Genomic DNA, 6,485 nt, shown 5'->3' with positions numbered 1-6,485 from the left:
GACCACTCGGTCGACTAGCACCTGCACGTGCTCCTTCTCCTCTGGGAGCACCTTCAAAGGGGAGGGTTTTTCCACTCGGTCCATGGTAAAAGGAGGGAGGCCAGTCGATTGCCCTGGCGTCGACTGGTCTTTGCAGTAGAACCAAGTCGACTGCCATCCGCAAACTGAATCGGGGAGAATCATGGCTGGAAAGGAGCTTTTTCCCCTCGTCTAGATGCCAAGACCCCCACACATCTGGATCACTTGGGTCCTCTCGTCACTCGGATTAGCCCTTTTCACTATCTGGGAGCGACAAGTGAAGATATGCTTGAAAAGACCCCAGTGAGGTCGACAACCCAAGAAGTTCTCACACAAGGAAATGAACGCGGCAAGATAAACGATTGAGTTGGGGGTAAAATGGTGGAGTTGAGCCCCAAAGAAGTTCAGAAACCCTCGGAAGAAAGGATGAGGAGGCAAGGAAAACCCACGGTCGACGTGGGTGGCAAGAAGAACGCGCTCACCCTCCCGAGGCTGCGGCTCGGATTCCTTCCCCGGAAGCCACGCCGCGTCGTAGGGGATCAGCCCCCCCTTCGGCCAAGTCGTCGAGGTCGTCTTGGCAGATCCTCGAGTGGATCCAGTCGCCCTGGATCCAGCCCTTCGGCAGGCTAGACCGCGAGGAAGATCCGCCCCGGCTGGTCGCCTTCCCCTTCAACTTCACCGTTGCCTTCTTGGCCTGCTCCAGAGCCGCTGTCTTCTCCCTCCCCATTGTCGCCGGCGAGGCGCGTGCGGTGCGGTGGTGTTAGGGCGAGAGCGAGCACGGCGGAGGGATGTGAGGGAGAGAAGAGGTAATGGGATGCACTGCTCGGGGGACTCCGGTCTAGGCGCTTTATATCAGGCCGCTCCCGAGTGGCTGACGGGTAGGCCCAGGCGGCCCTGTCAAATCCTGCAACGACCGCACGAGTGATACGTGGAGAAAAAAGGTGGCGCGGGGATCGAGGCGGCTCCGCTCTATCTCGTCTGATTACTGCGGCCTCCCCCGTCTCGCGCGCTTCCCAAAATTCGGATCCCACTAAATCCGTGGGCAGCGAATAACTTGTCAGACTAAGGATCTCCTCCACACCATCACTCGGAGCCTTACAAGTAAAGAAACCCACTCGACGAGGAATTAAGAATGGATCAAGGCGACTGGAAAGGAAGTTGCTGCCATCACTCAGGCCCGTTGATCTGAAACTAGATATGCTCACGACATGAAAAACGAGTCGGAGAAGCTCTCAAATCCTTCCCCACTCAAACCTGGATCCATTCGGGGGCTAATGATGAAGCTGTGTACCTAGGTAGGGTCACGGACCTGTCCTACCTACCCTACCCGAGGACATCTCTAGAAGAAATCACCTTTCAATCGACTTGAAGGTGTTCCACTCGACAGACTCGAAGACACTCGACAGACTCGAAGACACTCGACCAAGAAGCAATCACTCGACCAAGATCCAACCACTCGACGGCCAGGAGACCTAAAGTCACTCCGCACGCTAACGGTCGGTCATTAAATAGCTTTTTATGGTCATCATAGCACTTTATTACTAGCGTTACCAGTAACGCCTCGCCTTAATGAACATTGAACCCTTGGTAACGTGGGCTGGCCGGGGGCCTGGCGCACTGTATATAAGCCACCCCCCCTCCGAGACAAGGGTTCGCACCTCTGTAACTCATACACGCATAATCCAGTCGACCGCCTCGAGGCTCCGAGACGTAGGGCTATTACTTCCTCCGAGAAGGGCCTGAACTCGTAAACCTTGCGTGCTTACAACTTCTCCACAGCTAAGATCCTGCCTCTCCATACGTACCCCCTACATCACTGTCAGGCTTAGAACCACGACAATAGTTGATCCATGCATGCTATGAGATTGTTCTTGCCATGGTTAGCTAGTTGATCATGTCTTCTTGCTGGGTGTATGCTTAGTTTGTCATGCATTGCCTTGTGGTCAGTGCATCGAGCTCGCAAACATGCCTACGTAACTCTATTTTTGCCATGTCCAGTTTTCTGCGAAGTCTGAATCTGTTAACGAAACTTGCTATGTTTACATGGGTGCCATCATATCTTCTGATCCTTTTTGGCTTATGGTCAGTAAGGGACTTTTGTTATATGCTTTGAGTAGTTTCATGCCATGCCTTGCTTTGCCATGATATGTTCCTGTAGCATGTTGATACCTTGCTCTAAACATTGCTTCCTGATGTTAATTCCTGACATGTTATTTTCACTAAGTCTGTGAACCTGATATCTTTTGCACTTTTGCCATGCTTGTTTGAACCTGCTATTGTGTGATTTAGCCGTAGCTCAGTGTTCATATTTTGTCAAGCATCTTGAGTGGATCACTGCCATGTGCTTTGTTGCTATGTTAGAGTGCAGTAGCTTAGTTTCTTGTTGCATTCTAGGTGGCATCTTGCTGTTAATCGCAGAATAGTGCCATTTTTGTTTTGCTTGCCATTCGCAAACCGTGCATCCGATTCCGGTGATCTTTATATCGATTTCGACCGAAATCAACTCATCTTTCCAGCGGCGCTCTTGGTTGCCAAGTTGAGGCCTAGTTCAATCTTTTCCTTCCGCAGCATGCATATGCATTGCATATTACGTCCCGCATATCATGCCATGTTTTGCATCATGTTGCTTGCGCATTGCATCGTGGTTGATTGTGGTTCCCTTTGCTTGTGTTCTTGCTTTGGTTAGAGCCGGAAGACGAGTACGTGATCGAGGAACCCGTTGAGTACGCTTATGAGGATCAAGCTTATGTCAACTCGGAGAACTTTGCAGGCAAGATGACCATACCCTCGAAATCACTTCTATCTTTGCTTGCTAGTTGCTTGCTCTATTGCTATGCCTATGCCGCGATACCTACCACATGCTTTATCATGCCTCCCATATTGCCATGTCAAACCTCTAACCCACCTTGTCCTAGGAAACCGTTGTTTGACTATGTTACCGCTTTGCTTAGCCCCTCTTATAGCGTTGCTAGTTGCATGTGAAGATTGTAGTTTGTTCCTTGTTGGAACATGTTTATTGTTGGGATATCATTATTATATATTGTTTACTTTAATACATCTATATACTTGGTAAAGGGTGGAAGGCTCGGCCTTATGGCTGGTTTTTGGTTCCACTCTTACCGCCCTAGTTTCCGTCATACCGGTGTTATGTTCCTTGATTTGCGTTCCTCACGCGGTTGGGTTATAATGGGAACCCCTTGACAGTTCGCCTTGAATAAAACTCCTCCAGCAAGGCCCAACCTTGGTTTTACCATTTGCCACCTAGCCTTTTTCCCTTGGGTTCCGCGGACTCAAGGGTCATCTTTATTTTAAACCCCGGGCCAGTGCTCCTCTGAGTGTTGGTCCAACTTGTCAGCCGCCGGTGGCCACTAGGGGCAACTCTGGGCTGGCCTACCAGAAGTTTGGACAATCCGGTGTGCCCTGAGAACGAGATATGTGCAGCTCCTATCGGGATTTGTCAGCACATTCGGGTGGCTTTGCTGGTCTTGTTTTACCATTGTCGAGATGTCTTGTAACCGAGATTCCGAGTCTGATTGGGCCGTCCTGGGAGAAGGAATATCCTTCGTTGACCATGAGAGCTTGTGATGGGCTAAGTTGGGACACCCCTGCAGGGTTTTGAACTTTCGAAAGCCGTTCCCGCGGTTATGGGCAGATGGGAATTTGTTAATGTCCGGTTATAGAAAACTTGTCACTTAACTTAATTAAAATGCAACAACCGCGTGTGTAGCCGTGATGGTCTCTTTTCGGCGGAGTCCGGGAAGAGAACACGGTCTCGTGTTATGCTTGAACGTAAGTAGTTCTAGGATCACTTCTTGATCATAGATTCTCGACCATGCTTTGCCTTTCTCTTCTCGCTCTCATTTGCGTATGTTAGCCACCATATAGGCTAGTGCTTGCTGCAGCTCCACCTCATACCTTTTCCCTACCCATAAGTTTAAATAGTCTTGATCGTGAGGGTGTGAGATTGCTGAGTCCCCGTGACTCACATATTACTTCCAAAACCAGATGCAGGTGCCGATGATGCCATTCCAGGGGATGCGACTGAACTCAAGTGGGAGTTTGATGAGGACTCAGGATGTTACTACGTTTCCTTTCCATACGATTAGTAGTGGAGCCCAGTTGGGGCTGTCGGCATTCTAGGAACGGGGGTCCCCAGATTTGCCTGCCTGCGGCCTGCGGCGTGGCTCAAAGGGGGGCCAGGACGGCCCATCTTCACCAACACAAACCCAAGACCCTCGCGAGGGGCCAAGCCTCGCGGGGTGGACGACGCGAAGCTTCCTCAGGCACGGCCTCGTCAGGCTGGCTCACGAGTAGGCGGAGAGATCAAGGAGAGGTACCTCACGAGATGTCCATGACGCAAGCCATGACGACTCGGGGCGCCAGGCGGGTGCCAGCCCGCGCGGTGTCCTCCTTTCCTCTTTGGTGCAAAGGGGGCAAGCGCAGCCGCGGAGTACCAAGGCATCAGGCAAAGGTTGCCATTTCGGTGCAACGAGACCAAGACCAGGAGGACTACGAGACGGAGGTCACCATGGAGCCCAAGACGGCGTCATCACCAAAGCTTTGCGCAGGCGAAGACTACCTTTGTCAGGATAGCTGATACTTGCTGCCCCCCTTCAAATTAGCCCGCCATTGTTGGCTCCCTTCCCGCTCAATATTTGGGAAGAGGACCAGGGCCTCTATAAATAGGACCAGCCACCCACATAGGAAGGGGGTCGGTCAGAGAGAGAGAGAGAGAGAGAGAGAGAGAGAGAGAGAGAGAGAGAGAGAGAGAGAGAGAGAGAGAGAGAGAGAGAGAGAGAGAAAGGTGGCTGAACTCCTCCCAGCAGTTCATCGCCTCAGCCAAGAACAGACCGTCGCGAGGCTGTTCTTCCTTGTATTGTTCATCATCATCAGCCCAAGAGGCAATCCACACACCACACACTGGAGTAGGGTATTACACCACAACGGTGGCCCGAACCAGTATAAACCCTATGTCTCTTGTGTTGTTCTTTCCTTAGTTTAGATCCTAGCATGGCGGAGGGGTGCAGGAAGGTAGGAGGTGAAATCTCCACGCACACCCCAGTGTTCGAACCTCAAGGGTCTGCCGGAACCCGAAATCTGACATTTGGCGCGCCAGGTAGGGGTGCGCCGGAATTCGTCTTCCACCGCCCTGTTCTCCTCCGACCGTCACGCCCATGTCTGACGCTCGTCGGGCCCGCGCCGAGCGCCGGGCCGCACTCGCTTCCCACGTCGCCCAGGCGGCCCCTGTCGGCGGGCATCCACGCCGTTCCCCCTCACCTGCCGACAACGCCGCCACCGGCACGGCGGGGGACGAGCGGCAAGCATCGTCTCAGCATCCATCCGTGCGCCAAGACGGCCGCACCGCAACTCCCTCGCTCGCCCCAGCTGGTTCTTCGTCTCGCGTTGTAACGCCCTCGATGCAGCTATAGCTCCCACGTGTCGAGGCACGACTTAGAGACATAACCACATTGAAAGCAATGTCGCAAGTTAGGCAATCATCACAACATCCCATGTAATATATGATAAAAGGGGGAGATACATAGTTGGCTTACACTCGCCACGTCACATCAGAGTACATAAATAACATACATCATCCAAACACTCATGGCCCGACTACGGCGCCAAAATAGAAGATAACCCAACATGCGACAAGGCCCTGAATCAAACCCCAACTAGGTACCACTACTGATCATCAGGAAAAGACACGTAGTATCGCTGAGAGTCCTCGTCGAACTCCCACTTGAGCTCGTACTCGTCACCTGGAGCGGAATCACCTGGACCTGCATCTGGAGTTATAGTATCTGTGAGCCACAGGGACTCAGCAATCTCGCACCCTCGCGATCAAGATTAAGCTTATAGGTATGGCAAGGTAAAATATGAGTGGAGCTGCAGCAAGCGACTAGCAAGTATGGTGGCTATCTTATTCGCAAAAGAGAGTGAGAAGAGGAAGCAAAGCACGAGCGAGAAGCTAGAGGAACAACCTGCGCAAACATTACTCCAACACCGTGTCCACTTCCCGGACTCCGCCGAGAAGAGGCCATCACGGTAACACACTCAGTTGATTCATTTTAATTAATTAAGGTTCAAGTTATCTACAACCAGACGTTAACAAATTCCCATTTGCCCATAACCGCGGGCACGGCTTTCGAAAGTTCAATCCCTACAGGGGAGTCCCAACTTAGCCCATGACAAGCTCTCACGGTCAACGAAGGAATAGACCTCCTCCCAAGACATTCCGATCAGACTCGGTATCTCGGTAACTCAAGACACTTCGACAAGTTAAAACAAGACCAGCAACACCACCCGCTGTGCCGACAAATCCCGATAGGAGCTGCACATATCTTGTTCTCAGGTTACACCAGATAAGCTAAGCGAACGGGAGCCAACGTAACCCAAGTTGCCGAGGGACGGCCCCGCACGGTGCTCTAGGTTGGACCAACACTCAGAGGAGCACTGGCCCGGGGGGG

This window comes from Triticum dicoccoides, chromosome 4A (assembly GCF_002162155.2).
Source record: "Triticum dicoccoides isolate Atlit2015 ecotype Zavitan chromosome 4A, WEW_v2.0, whole genome shotgun sequence".
Lineage (NCBI taxonomy): Eukaryota > Viridiplantae > Streptophyta > Magnoliopsida > Poales > Poaceae > Triticum > Triticum dicoccoides.
The sequence above is the reverse complement of the archived record's forward strand: the minus strand, read 5'-3'. Positions refer to the sequence as shown.